The sequence below is a fragment of the Manis javanica genome, chromosome 12, assembly GCF_040802235.1.
Source record: "Manis javanica isolate MJ-LG chromosome 12, MJ_LKY, whole genome shotgun sequence".
NCBI lineage: Eukaryota > Metazoa > Chordata > Mammalia > Pholidota > Manidae > Manis > Manis javanica.
The window spans coordinates 84,226,106-84,241,721 of NC_133167.1; the positions used below are offsets into that span (position 1 = coordinate 84,226,106).

General features: G+C 45.7%; 2 long non-coding RNA genes across 3 annotated transcripts in view; one reads left to right on the top strand and one right to left on the bottom strand.

Moving 5' to 3' along the window:
- Positions 1 to 3,139: 3,139 nt before the first annotated feature.
- LOC118969426 (uncharacterized) lies at positions 3,140 to 15,384 on the top strand. Its single transcript, XR_005057361.2, has 3 exons — positions 3,140 to 3,468; positions 8,574 to 8,630; positions 15,256 to 15,384. It is a non-coding gene; the product is annotated as an uncharacterized lncRNA (long non-coding RNA).
- The window catches only part of LOC108405721 (uncharacterized), a 77,166-nt gene continuing 74,481 nt past the window's right edge, over positions 12,932 to 15,616 (bottom strand). For both annotated transcript variants that reach the window (XR_012123915.1, XR_001855264.3), the window contains exon 3: positions 12,932 to 13,342. This is a non-coding gene — a long non-coding RNA (uncharacterized lncRNA). The remainder of the gene's footprint in view (positions 13,343 to 15,616) is intronic.

A 15,616-nucleotide genomic window follows, 5' to 3' on the forward strand; every position in this document is an offset into this window, starting at 1 on the left:
GTAATAACTTTGAATAGTGACAGATGGTAACTACCCTTGTCATGGTGAACACTTCAGCATGTAAATAATTGTCAAATCACTATGCTATATATCTGAAACCAATATAATATTGTATATCAATTATACTTTAATCAAATCTCACCAATCCCCATTTTGACTGAAGTTATTTTATGGTAAAGTTGATAAATGCAAACACTTGCATAATCTAGATATAAATCCTTATGATTCTAAGCTCTTATGCAAGTATAAAATAAAAATAAGTTGATTGAAAAAAAAATGCAATTAAAACTACCAAACCAATAATATTCAAATTAACAACATTGATTTGCTATGACACTTTGTAGAACTTAAGTCTCTGGTGCTGGGCATACCAGCCGAAAGATATCATTATTTCAGCCCTCACTTCATTGTCAGTGTAGTCCTTTGAACTTTAACATGATGGACCATCATTTAACCCAGAGGTCATCAAACATTTTCTGTAAAGGCCACACTGTGAATGTTTAGGCTTTGTGGGCCATACAGGCTCTGTCATAAACTATTCAGCTCTATCACTATAGCATGAAATCAGCCGTAGACAATGGTAAATGGAGGGACCTGGCTATGTTTCAATAAAACTTTATTTACGAAAACAGGTGCCAGGCAGGATTGGGCCTGAGGGCCATAGTTTGCTGACTCCTGATTTCATCCATCATCTTTATTATGTCATCATTTGGCCTTTTGCCTCTCAACAACAAATTTCACTCTTAGCTGGTGATGTATCATTTTTATGGACCAGCCACTTCAATAATTCACTCAAATTTCAACCTTGAAAAAGAATTAACAGAAAAAATGTCTTGCCTGTTGATTACTCAATCACTGCTAAAGAACAGACATGGGGGAAAAAAGCAGGATCTGAGCAATACACCCCAAAGTGTGTGAGGGCACTTCTGGATCTATATACCTATAGCCCCAAGGCCATCTGGTAGCTCATTTCTTTTCTTGTTTGAACTACCGATTGGACATCAAATGGTGACATCCTTTTATCTTCATTGGACATGAACATACTATTTCAGATTGTCAACCTCTGCTATTTTCTCTTTATTTTACCATTCAGTCACTTCAACAGAAAACAATTATCAGGCACTTATCAATGTCAGGCACTCCTCTGAGTGCCTGAGATCTTAGGTGGGGAAAACAGACCCAAAAACCCTGCTTTCACATCTTACATTCAGATTGGGAAGTGGACAGTAAAGACAGACAATAAAAATAAAAGTAGCACATTAACACATAAATTGTGCTCTTTTCCTGAAAAGAAGGGCAGGTCTATATCAGAGAACCTAAGAAACCAGCATCTTCATCTCAGAAAAGCATCTCCAGTTGTGAAATGCACTCCAAAGATAAGTGGTATGTTTGTACCCCATGCAAGAATTCAGTGCCCACAAACTTGGGGTGTTTATTTTGTTTTGAACAGGTCAGCCTACTGGGAACCAGGCTTGCTCACCAACCCAACAGGACCCTGAAGCGGGCACATCCGGGGCTCCCTGGATGCCAATGTGGTCGAAGAAGCACAAATGCTCCAGAAGTACAATTGGGCAGCACTCTTTGGTACATGAAGATGACCTAGGGCATGCTGGTACTGTTGCTTAAGTGGCCTCGTCTCCTTCATGCCACTGACAGGATGGCCCTGAGGAGGCTGAAGCCAACCTTGGAGGCCTTGGGCAGGTCTTGGCTCTGCCACTGAGCCGGTGGATAAGCCTGCTCCCCTCTTTGAGGACTGGTTTCCCATACATAATTCTGCAATGACAGAAAGGCCTTTCTTAAGAAAGCCAAATGAGATGAATTATGAAAGAGTTTTCTAAATAAACCTGCAGAGAGATGGTTTTTCCCTAGAAAATATAATGGGGGTGGCCCCCAGAGAGGGCAGACACATCTTGGTATGTAACACAGCCCCAGGCCACACAGCCACTAGGCCAGTCCTGTGTACTGCGATCTATAAATATACTGGGGCCATTTTATTACAATTGTTATTATTATTCTCATTATATGTTAATAATATATTATTATTCCCATGATGATATTGGTGTGTTGGAAGAACAACGTCCAACAGTCTGGGACGCTCTCATAGCTGAGTCCTCTTAAAAAGGAGAGGCCTTATCTCCAGTCACATCTGTCTTAACCTCATGAACATAATGAGCAACCAAGCCTGAAGATTCTTTTCCTCTTTTATTTCTTCTGGCCAAACCTCTCACAGACTGACAAAATACATTATTCCTATTATCTTTCGTTTTAATCAGTTTCAGAAAACTGTCCCCCAAGCCCTTTTTCTATTGCATTTTCCTCGGGGCTTTGGAGAAGACAAAAGCCAAAGAAAACAAAACCCCATGGCCCTACAGCCTCCATTTCTGCAGGGCCAGGGAGCTGAATGTGAAGGAATATTCCTATTTGCAGCAGAGGAATGGGCAGGAGACCGCCGTTCCTAAAAGTTCGGTAACTTCGCTCTCTATACACATGCAGCCCCTCCTGTGTGAAAACACCGAAGCCCAGCAGACACAGTGCCCTCACTTAGGAGCCTTATGATATGGGTGGTAGTGTCCTTGCGTATATCAGTATCAGCCAGCATGGCTTACTGAACTTCCACTGAGGGAAAATCACTCCACTGTAGACAGGTTATAAACACAAACAGGCACGCCTCTCTCTCTCTCTCCAACTGTGTCTCTCTGTCCTGGATCTTCCAACCATAGACCAGTTGTCCTCAATCAAAGATGGCCCCAATCTCATCTCATAAAGAGCCTAGTGCAATAGCCTGAGGTTTACAGAGCCTAGTAATTATGTGGTTCCCCTACAGAATAGAACAGCCTCCTGGACCCTCCCCACCTCCCAGCCACCAGGCACCCACTCCCAGGAGGCGAACACAAGCCCGGCTGCCCCAAGAAAACAACTCCGCGGAGATGACAACATTTCCAATTTGCAGTCTGATTTGTTTTCTTTAGTATGTGTGCTGTAGGCTTCTCCCTTTGTCGACAGAGCACAAGCCTTTCATTTTGCCTTTTATTTGTCTTGCTGCCGGTACAGTGAAAATGTATTGGCTTTTCGGTTAGTGATTGCACATTATCACGTACACAGTGGATAACACCGCGCCCCGAAGAACAGATGTCATAAAGCGAGGGCAGGAAACAGCAGCCTTATAAACCAGAGCTCCTGCCTCAAAGGTCCTTTGCATGTGTGCAGGAGAGAAAACAGTGGCGACACAAGGCCTGGGAGCTTGTATTTTGCAAACAGTTGCAGATGTTACAGACACAGCTCTAGTGGGTGCATGGGTCGGGGATGCGGAGAGTGGGAGATCCAGCTTCCTGGCCCACGGACACAAGGCCCACAGCCACACTGCACTGCAGGAAAGGACAGGACTAACTTTGCATCTTTGACCAGCTGACCCAACTCAAGACAGGCGCAGGACCGTCCTCCTGGAGTGAAGGAGTCCTCAGCGGGGAGGTCAGTCTGCCTTTCTAGCAGCTTGGAGTTCTAGTCAGTTGTTGCAAGAGTGTCCCTGGAACTAGAGTCTTGAACAGGGCTCTTGAGGGCCATCTGCTAGTGAGATCTCCCCTGGGTCCTTCTCAGAGACCCCCCAGGATTGCAGAAAGGACCTGCTTCCAAGACCCCAGTAAATACTTCCTTGTTGTAAGACCACATGAATTGAAATTATTCCAATTGTCTCTATTTTACTCTTTTTTGATAAAAACAATTAAGGAAGTGTAAAGCTCATGAAACTTATGTGTGTATCTGGAGAAAATCAGAAAAAAAAGTGTTTTATCAAAGGATGGGCCCTCGTTTGGGGCTCAGAAAGCATGATCCCTCCTCCCAAGGCTAACGGCCTCCTTGCAGCTCCTCCATCAAAAGGCTGCCACCCTGCCTGCCTGGTGGCCCCAGGCCTGACCTGCAGAGAAGCTGTGCCCATCTCCCTCTAGGCCCAGACTTATTTGACTGAGGCATTTAGGCCTCAAGCCCAGAAATTCCATTCCCCACCCGTAACCTGGGTCCGAGTTTTCCTGGACACTAGGTCAGAGGGGACCACGGACGCTAACACCCTCCAGACCTGCGAATGCCCAGGTCTGTCCTTCCTTGTTATCTCCAGAGTGGCCTCCCTCTCCTTCTACCGTGGCCGGAGCCTCGGCCATTTCCCCAGCCCTCTGCCACTCTACGCCCGGGTCCCCTGGGTCTCTCTCTCCCTCTCTCTCTCTCTCTCTCTCTCTCTCTCTCTCTCGGCCATTCCCCACCCATCTTCCTTCCTCACTTCCCAGGAGACCAGGGAGGTCCTCACCCCCAGCCAGGCCCCTCCCACGTAGTCACATGCTGCCGCACTCACACGCTCACACATACACACATACCCACACACATAGAGAATCCTTTTCCAGCTGCCCCGCCCACACTGATCTCACAACTTATACCTTGTGCCACACACTCGCGCTTCATTATTGTCTAATTGTTGCACATAATGTTGATCACACACATCTCCTAACTCTGCCCTTAAAGCTCCATGAGGTGTAAGGGATGTTTCCACCATTGAGCAAAGGGCTGGACTTGAGGCAAGAGCTCAGCAAAATTTGAGGATCACAGGACTGAGAGAGATCTTGGAGATCCCCACGGCTCCAGTTTCCCCACTCCATACTAGATGCACTGATGGGTGGATACACTGATTGATTGGTGGGTTGATTGGCCAGAGTCCATAGTTTGTGGACTTCAGGGTCAAACTGTGGTTGCCACCCCACACTGGGCATTCTGGTGGAGTACTGGGGTCTAGGGCCCTGCCACTGGACTCCCCACTCTGGTTCCAACCCAGAGGAAGCCAGTGGAACCACAGACAGAATTCTGACCTGTCCTCAGACCATGCTGGTCCTGAGGCTGTCTCAGCCACTTACTCTCTCTGTGACCGTGAACAAGTGCCTCTAATCCTCCGTTCTTCAGTGAAAAATTGAAATATTAATTGGATTTACTTCCCTGGGCTGCTATGAGCATTAAAGGAGATGTCAGCACAGGGCCTGGCACATGGGAAAGACTGGATACATGATTACTATCCAGTCATTATCATCAGAGTTAAAGACACTAAGGAGGAGTGGGTCTGAGTCCTGCACCTGCCATCCTTACCTGTGAATCTCACTCTACCGCCCTAAGGCACTTTCTTTGCTTTGTTTTGGGTTTGGTTAGTTTTTCTCTTTGGCAAAAATGAAGATCATAAAACCTGCCTCACTGGGCTGTTGTGAAAGTTGAGTAAAATGGCAGCCAAGTAGCACCTAGTGCCACTCACCTGTGTGCCCACCTAGCATGGGGCAGGCCCTCAGGTCAAGCTAGTAATTGTCATTACCTGTAAAGCAGTGGCGTCCACCTCGGTGGCTTCTTGCCTCCTCTGTCCCTGTTGTCCCTTCCCTATCCCATGTCCTGTTTAAACCCAGCCAGGCCCTTCCAGGACAAATGCCTCAAAAACACCGTGGCTGGCCAGAGTGGCTAGAGACAAGCTTCCTCTCTAAGACCTCAGAGTACTTTCAGTGTCTGTGCCACTCACTTCTCCCACACGTTTTATATGCCAGATCCCAACCTGGCTCTGTAATTGCAGAGCTAGAGTCTCGCCCTCTTTTACCACGTAGAGAAAAGGAACCGTTAGGGTCTTCACACATCCTGAAGAAGGTGAGGGCCTGTGCCAAGGACCTGTGGAGGGTGGCCCACCCATGGCTCATCAGGAAAGGATCCTCTTCTAAGAGGCTTCAGTTGCAGATAGTCCCAATGCCCTCCTCCTTTGAGGGCAGGGCTTTGGGCATTGAGAACCAGAATGGATGTTTGAGGGAAATTCTGAAACCAACTCAATGTCACACTTCAAGAATCTAAGCAATCAGCTTATTCATTTGTATTTCAATTTTAAGCTTTTTCCTAATTACAAAATAATCATAGAAAATGCCAAAAGGCAAACATGTATATGTAATATATGTATGTAACATATATATACTGTTAATGGTTTCTGCATGTTTATTTTAACATAATTGGTATCAACTGCATAAAATATTTTACATCTGTTTTCCAGTTAATGTTACATATTATTATCATACAGTTAATTTCCCATATCATTAAAAACCTCTTTAGTGATGTCATCTGTGACAACTCTATAAATACTCCCTTGTTTGGAGACCACTAATTCACTTAACCATTCTTCCATTCTTGGCCACTGAGGTTGTGACCAGTTCTCAACCACCACAACCTTTGAAGGAACGTGAAGCTCACGGCTGGAGACCAGAGGTGAGGGGTAGGCAGCGCGGGACCGCAGGTGCCTCTGGCCCAGCCCTGGCTTCCCAGGAGGCCCGGCTGTAATCACAGGGTGCACATCAGAAAGCTGCCTCCGTGCTGCCTCTTTGCTCACAGACCCAGAATTAATGTTTTAATGGCTGAAGAGCAGCCCCCGTTGTTCACAGACATCATTCTAGTCAGTAAAATAGGCGATCTAAGTGGTAGGGGAATCAATTTTTATTAGAATTCTATAAAGTTTATTGAACAAAATACAACCCATAAATCTTGTGTTCTCTTTTTGTCTTACCTTTCATCTGGACTATCTCAGTCCAAACTCTTTTGATTGCAAGGATCAGAAACCACTCAAACAAGCTCAAATAAAAGGTTAGGGTTATTGCAGGGGTACACAGAGGCCCCAAGGGAAACCAGGAAGCATGACTCAGCCCCAGGAAGGGCAGAAACCAGGGGTTTGCTCTGTCGCCCCCTTTCCTGGGGATTTGTCTGCTCTTCTCTGGGCCCCACTCCCTCCCCTTCTCCCTCCTGACCGGCTTCTCTGGGTCTCAGTGCCTTATACATTCAGGAAGGACATGGCCCACAATGGACCCCCTCGTCCCAGCTCAGCCTGGCACACGTGCCAGCACCAGCCAGATTCCCCAAAGAGGGTGTCTTACTGGCTTAGGGGGACACTGTCCCCAGTCCACCTAAGCCACTGACTGTTCTCTGGCTGGCCCACAGTCAGGCTACTCCCAGGTCCTGTGTCAACCCTGGCCAACCGGCAGTGACGGAAAGCTGGGTCCCATGGACCTGCTCATTCAGCATGGCCATAGGAGGACCGAAGAGTCTCTGAGGATGAAACTGGGTCAACAAGGAGCCCCTGCTTCTAATTCCTAGACCAAGGGCTATAAACTGAATCAGAGATTTTATTTCCAGAGGTTCTAGAAACAGTCTTCAAGAAAGCTCCAGCTAATGCTGTTTCTTCTCATAACCAGGCAAACAAACAACATGGTTCTAGGAAACCACACCCTCACTAAACCTCTGATTCCATTCAGGAAGCTTGAGCCCAGCAGGCTCTTCAAAGCAGCCAGAACGAGGTACACCTGCAAGCTTAGGGTGCTCCTCAAGCGCCTCGGTATGGGACTGATGGCGTCCTGACAGGCACGCTGCTACCTGCAGGCTTCCCCAGGTCACTCATACAGTCACCTAGTCTGCAGGAGGCAGTGGGTGCAACTCAAAGCCACTGGGCCTCATATCCCAAAAGATTTCATAAGCATAACAGAAAAAAAGTCATTAATGATAAGGGAAAATCCTGATGTATTAAACTATGCTAAAATTATAAATTTCTGTCTATAATAATACAATATTAAAAGAATAAAAAGGCCAGCCACAAAGTAGGAGAAAATATGTACAGTAAATATAATGTAACAACACATTGCAATTAAAATATAATAAGAACTCTTACAGAAAATTTTTCTTGTAATAGAAAAATGACCAAAAGACTTGAACAAGCACTTCACAAAAGAGGGTATTTAAATGGCCTATAATTGTATAAATCCATGCTTCCCCTGAGCAGCCACTGGGGAAATGTGAATGAATAACAAAGGGGTATATCACTGTCCTGTGTCAGAATGGCAAACTGAAAAAAGACAGCCAAAACAAAGCCTACGGGAAGATGGGGAGAGACAGACACTCAAACTCTTCTGAGTGGGAGTGGGAAATGATCTAAACCAATATGGCAATATCTATTAACTTAGGCCATATACACTGCATAGGACTCAGCAATTCCGCTCTTAGGTATGTGCCAAACAGAAAGGCAGGCACATAACCTTATGCGGAAGTGCCCAAAACTAGAACCAGCCCACATCTCCATCAACAGTAGAATGGCTCCACTGGGGTGTGACCACGGTGCAGGGGTTAGCAGTGCAAATAAGCAAACTGCTGCAGCAACAACGTGAATGGATCTCATAAGCAAAATAAGCCTGACACAAAAAGGTACACACTGTACAATTTCACTTACATAAAGTCCAGAAATAGATAAAACTAATCTGTGGGGTTAGGAGATAGGATTGCAGACAGTGGGGTGAGGAGGCTGGAGAATGCCGGGGAAGGGATTCTGGGGGTCTCATCTGAGTGCTGATTGCAAGAACATTATTTGGGATAATTATTTTTAAATTATAACAATTTAAATTATTATGATGATGTAACTATAACTCAGCAAGCTTGTGATTCAGGCAGTTTTCTGAATGCATATAATACATAAATATTTTAAACAAAGGTGATTACTATGCAATGTGAACATGTAACTATCCCTAAATATTATTCTATTCCAGGTACGTGTCTGACCCCTGCGGACCAGAGAGGTTAAGTGATTCCCCAAAGTCACACAGGTAGTTTGTGGTGGGCCAAGTCAACCTAGCTGTTGCAACTGCAAGGCCAGTACTCTTTCTGCTATACTCTGATGCTTCCATATATATTTATATCAAAGCCTAACCATAACCCCTGCTCCTGGCAAGCAGATCAAATACACCGTCACCTCACAGACAGAAGAAACAACTGATATTCAAGACAGTTTTTTGAGCCATGAACTAACCTTGATGTAGGGACAGCTTTCTAGTGGACATTAGCCAAATTCAACACTCAATTTTTTTGCCTTGAGTATGTAAGTCACTCCTCCAGAACAGCTCATCAGAAAGGCACCGGACCGAGGTGGCCCCCCTTCCACCAGCCTTCCCAGACAGCTCCTGGGCTGCTGACCTCGTGTCTGATTCTGCAGCTCTGGCAGGCACACCATATTGCTCTTCCCAGGGCCACTATTACTTTAAGGATCCATTCGATTCAATAGTGAAACTAAAATAAAGGGGAAAAAAGGAGAGAGAGAAAATGTAAAATGGTACTAAATCAGAAGAAGACAGAGGGCCGACCTACAGGGTTACACCTCTCTTGATTTTGCAGTTGTCTCCAAGGAAGGCAGAATAGAGAGTTTTGTGCCAGGAAGAGTTTAACATCACAGAAGCCAACACAGTTGAAAGAGACTTTAAAGATCAACTTCTAAGAGCAGAGAATAATACAGCACTTGGAAAGAACTTGACAGGTTCCAAAGCCTTCCAATTTCACATTTCTGGGTCAATCCTCCAGGCAATCATTTCGGGTAAGCTGGGAGTATTATTTCGCTTTTAGAGACAAGATCAAAAATGGGCCCATTTGCAGAGTTACTAAGTGCGGCCTTCCTGTTAGTGGTCTCAAGTCGGTTGAGTCCAAATTCCAAAGTCTTTCCACCTCTCCACACTGTGAACCACACCCATTTCTAAGGGGACACCTGAAATCTGTCATCACTACTTCTGAAGAAGCCTTGGAGCCCAAGACCAACTGGATTCCATGAAACCCAACTAAAGGATATGTTAGCTTAAGAGCCTGGCTGGTTCCACGCTGAATGTCTGGATTTTTACAGAGATGCCCATACATCCATGACACGTAGCATTTGTGTAGAGTATCCCTCAGTCCGCCCTCTGTCTGCAAGGTGTAACCACCACAGAAGGCTCTCTGGTTGGGTTGCGGCCCAGGTCTGCACTGAAAATGTTACAAAGTTAATGGAGAGCGAGTGGAATCAGCACAAAGGATGCGACCTTAACATCCTTTGTTATTTCAAATGCTGCCTTCACAGTACCAAAATATCTGCTCTCAACAAAGGATCCTCCATGCTACTGGCTGCCTCCTGCAAAGCCACAGAGGATGTGGGGTGGAAGGCCTGTCCCTGAGGCTGGGCAGGAGCACATCCAGCCCTCAGGTCCAGGATGAAGGCCTGTCCAGGAAAGGTCAGGAAGGGCCCATAATCACCCGCTTCTCCCAGACCCTGCCACACACGTTCCAAGGAGAAGCCCACCAAAAAGGGCCTTGGACTAGAAAGTTCTCTGCCCAGATTTCTCCCAGCAGCAGAAGCAAGACCACCAGGAGCCATGAAGTGTCCCTCGCCTCCCGTTTCCATCTGCCCTCCTGAGACAGGGGCCTGCCCTGGCGTGGCGGAGGCCTGTACGACATTCATAATCCATGGGGCATGGGTCAGTTTAGAACCCAACTGCTTTCTTGTGCACAGTCTAGCCCTACACAATGAGGGTGAGAGAGACTGCTGCTCACGGGGACACAGGGCTCAGAGAGAACACTCTCCCCCGTGCTAGCCACCTAGCTGCTATAAACAACTTCTTGTTTTCAGAATCACCCTTCTCCATGCACATGTTCTGATTGGCACATAAGAAACTCTCTTTGCTGGGCATACTGGCGGCAAGCAATGTTGTAAATATTGCTGTTTCTGCACTGCCTCCACTACTTTAAAAAGTATGCCCACAGAGACACTTTGGTGGACATGGCCGGCTGGCTGGAGACAGCTGTCAGCCAGGAACCGAACCCCACATACCCACTTATTGCCTTTTCCTCCTTGAGTTTCCTGAAGTTCTGCTGGTAGCGCCCCAGAGGCCCGCAGCTCTTCCTGAATGTAGCATGAGTTCACACAGCAGCCCTGGGCATGCCACGGGTTGGGCAGAACCCGTGAGGCCCCATGGAACCAGTGGGCCGGGCTGGCTTTCAAAGGAGCCAACCCACAGAGCTCTGCTTCCAGACTTTTGAAGTTCCTTCCCTATAGTGAGCTGACTGGGGGCTACTGATTCTTCAGCCTGCCACTGCCCGTGCAATCAAAAGGAAGAAAACTCTGGGCCTGGAAGAGAAGTTACTATGGGCCAGAGCCCAGGGCAGAACGGCAGACACCCAGACAGCTGTCAAGAGCAAGAATTGACATTTATTGATTGTCTGCAGACAGAGGCTGCAGGAGCTCCAGGGGGGGCTACCATAGATCAGCCTCAAAGGAAGGCCCAGAAATACCACATTACCCGTGCAGATCACTCTTCAAACCCTAGCCCTGTGCCAGGGGGCTGGCTAAACAGCACAGCTATGCCAGACACAACACAGTCCCATTAGCAGAGATAAAATGTACCAAAATCAAGCAAGGGTCCCTTGGTTCAGTGGTTCTCAACCAGGGAAGACCACCCCCTTATGTGCCCTGAAATTCAGGGGGTAGGGTTCAGGTTGCCACAGTGCCCATGCTACAGGCCTTTAGAGGGCAGGGACCAGGGATTCTGAGCCTCCAGCAGTGCAGGAAATGATCCTGCACAAAGAATTGTCCTGCCTGGAATGCCAGTGTCCTTGCTGAGAAAAGTCAACCCCTACCATCACTCAGCCTGAATTCTCAGCTGATTTTGTCTTGTCTCCCTCAAATAAATTTCAGTCCCAGGTGGTGTGCTGCAGTTTCGGGGGCTCACGCGCATACACGGGAAAGCTGTTTCTTTGGGAGGGGGACCAGTCAGTATGGGAAGCTGTGCAGCACATTGTCATGAGCACCGGCCCCAGTAAGCCCTCCATGGTTTAAACCCTGCCTGTGCACCCAGGGCCAGTCCCTCATCTGCACATGTGCATGATGATGTGCTCCTCCCTCCTGGCACTGCCGTCAGGTTCCATGAGATCATGTATTTGCAGGGCTGTGTTCAGTTCCTATAGGTATTTTTGCTATTTAAGAACTGTCAGGCCAGGAATCTGCATTTAAATTTTTCAGCCACAAACATAATGGGGTAAAGTGAAATGGAGATTGATTGGGATTTAGGACCTCAAGCTTCAAATCCCAGATCTTCTGTTTAGCCAGGAGGGCTTATGCCAATCCACTGACCTCTATCTCTTCACACTTCAAAATGTGAATGATAACAGTAACAGAGTGAATGTGAGCATTCGCTGAAATTAGGAAGTGAGAATGATTTGACGGGTACAGAGGCACAAATTTAAAGCACCTGTCACATGTGCAGTCTACATAGAACCATCTAAAGCTAGACCATCATGCCTGCATGTTGGCATCTTTTCCTTCACTTAAGATCACATCGATCCCTCTGTGAGTAAACATAGTCAATGCAACAACATACAGAAAGACATTCAACTTCACTGATAATAAAAGATGCATATTAAAATATCAAGAGACCATTTCTCATTGACAAAAGATCCAAAAGGCAGATACTGCTCAGTGTTGGTGAGGGAAACAGGCTTCTTATATATGAACACTGGGGGTGGCAATATTAACTGACACAATATTTCTAGAAGATAGTATGGTAAGGCATGCCAAAAATTATATGTGTGTGTGTGTATGCATACATACATATACAAATATATAAAGGAAATAATTGAGACTTACAAGAAAACTGTCCAAAATGTTTGCTGCAGCATTCCTTACAATGGATAAAACTTGGAACTAGTCTAAGTGTTCTTTAACTGGGGATTGGTTCAATAAACAATGCCATATCTGCCATATCCATATTTTGGAATATAGGTAGTCATTACAAAATATAAAATAGAGTACAGGTAGTCTCATGGAAAAGTGTTTGTATTAAACTTTTGAATGGTAAGTAGCAAATTATTGGACACTACGAAGGGACAATCCAGTTGTTGCAAGAAAAAAATGTGTTTTATAGCAACTTTCAAATGTCTGAAGGAAAATACACTGGACTCAGTGGTTACCCATGGGAAAGAGACTACAAGTTGGGGAGAGAAAAGGTTTCCGATTTATATCTGGAGGTGCATTATATGTTAGAGGTACATTCTACCAGGAAGCCAAATGGAGAGGTGTTAAAATTCTGCCACAGAGGAGGCCAAAGCCTACACATCAGTTTACATAAAACTTTATTATCACAATTTTGTATGAAAAGCATAGTGACATTTTGAGGGCTGACACAGAGTTGCAGAAACAGTGTTTCTGGCCATGATTTTAAAGAGATGTTCTGCACCCCTCCACTGCCCACTGGTGTCACTGAAGAGATGGTCACTTTCAGCCACGGTGGATGAGGAGCAGCATGTTTTGAAGGGAGCCTCGTTTTTCTCTGTCTTTTTTCTTCATTCTTTGTATACTGCCTATTATGTCTGAATCCAGGATCATTCATCACAGATGTCATATGGGATTTCGGAGTGTTTCCTCCTGGTGTAGCATTAAGATGGTCAAGTTAATGGTTTTGTGTTTTATTCATCCGTAAGGTGTGAGAGGTTCTCAGATGACGCTTTTTCTTAAAAGACTCATGGCCTGAATAAAATCAAATAATTAAAAATTAAAAACAGTTCTGAAAGGTTGTTTTGTTTAATGTCAGGAATGTTAATACAAAAATAATTCTATGAAATGAGACTGTATGACATCTTCTAATTGTCTTAGTCAACTCAGACTGCTATAAAAATGACCATAGACTTAAACCACAAACATTGCTTTCTCAGTTTGGAAGGCTGGAAGTCTGAGGTCAGGACACCAGCAGATGCCGTGTCTAGGGAGGGCCCTCCTCCTTGCTTGCAGCTCACTGTCGTTGTTCTATGTCTTCGGTGGCAGAAGCGGAGACGTAGGTCTCTGGTCTCTTACAAGGCCACTCATCCTACCATGAGGTCCCACTCCACAACCTCACCTAAACCCAGTCACCTCCCCAGAGCCCCACCTCTAAGTACCATCACCTTAGGGGTCAGGGTTTTGACATATGAATCTGCGGGGGATACAAACATTCAGTCCCTAGCACTAATCTACTTTTTTTCTTTTTTTTAGGTCTTTGTAATATTTTTGATTCCAAAAAAGGGATATCATGTAGGGTATTTTTCCCAAAATTGTCTAACTAGTGTATTCTCTCCTACCATTCACCTTGTCAGTGATTCCTCTATTTACTTATTTGAAAGTTCATAAATTTGTGCATAAAATGAACAACTTTCGTACTCTTAGTACAGCTCTTCACTCCTACAGTAACAAATGCCCATTTTCACTTCAGTCGATTGATAAGATTTCAACATACAAAGCACAAAAGAGATTCTCTCCAAGTTACTGCTAGAGGCCACACCTCTATTTTACAATGAATGTTTAACTATGAATAAATCTGAATGTCACATCCTATTCGCAGCATCACTGTTAACATTAGATACGAGGCAACCACACAACTGCTGATCACTCACAGGTTCAAGGATGCCAGAAATGGGGGTGACGTTGGCACCCACTAACTGGCCTCCCAAAGGCCAAGCACAAAGCTGAAGCCCAGCATCAGATTTAAACCAAACCCCAAACACCTGAAATGAATCGCTAAATTATTCTAATCTACATTGTTTTATTTTCTTTTTACAAGAAGTATTTATTTTATGATTGAATAGATACTTCTATTAAAACCACACACCAAAACACCAGTCATAGCACCCCATCCTGGGAAGAAAAAAAATTATGGGTAGGATCACTGGATCAGACCTCTAAATAAGTCCCAACCCTTCCGGATAGAGGTTGTTGTTTGCTCATGATTAGACTGTAGATTATACGCTCTTGGAGCTGGCAGTGCCCTTGAAGATCAACGCCACCCACCCACCACTCAGAATTTCCTGATGCAGCCGGCTGTTTCCCCAGCACAAGCCCCCCTCACTCCACACCAGCTTCCACAGGCAGCAGAGGCAGCTGGCTCCAACACAGATCTGACTGCGTCCAGCCCCTGCACAGAACTTTCTAGGACTTCTTTCACTGAGAGAATAAAGCCTAGTCCTCAGGGTGGCATTTAACCTCTTCCAAAAGTCGGCCCAAGCTTACCTTTCCTGCCTCGCCTCTGGCCACCCTTCCCTTGCAAATCATGCTCCTGGCCCCACAGGGACTCTGCTTCTTCTGTTCACCTCCAAGTTCTCTCCCTGCTGAATTTTAGTCCTCCTCTGTGAGTAATCCCCCTCTTCTACTAAGTGCCAGCAGGATTTGTCTGTCCTTGCTGCCAGTGTAGAATGCCCTCCACCCCCACCTCTGATCTACAGATTCCTGAAAACAGGCACCACACCGTGGTCAGCTTTAATCCCCAGTCTCCAGCACAGTTGCAGCAAATGCATCCTTTCAGCAAATGCTGAAAGAAAGAAAGAAAGAAAGATGAATCTATATAATCAGTCCCAAATTTTTGTATGAATTTCATACCTACCCCTTGATATTAATGTAAATGTTCTTTACAGATTGCAATGCCAGACATGGAAATCACTGGACTATCGGTCTTCCAACCTCATTCTCTGGAGAGCTCAAGTTCACATGAGAGAGTGGGGGTCGCTGTGAGTGCCAGGAGCAGCAGGGCACCTGCATCTTCACCCACTAGATCTTCTCTGTCCCTTACATCCAGGTTCCGAGGGATAGTGTGTCTGTTGGGATGCTGGGGGGGAGCAATTTGCTGCTGCCAGAAAGAGGCTGAGAACTCCACTTAGACCAAGAAGCCACCTTTTCGACAGATGGGGCAGGCCCAGTCTGAGAAGTTTACCTATAAAGCAAGGCTGTCATTGAAATAAAAGGTATTGGCTTGACACAAAGACAAATGGTGACTCT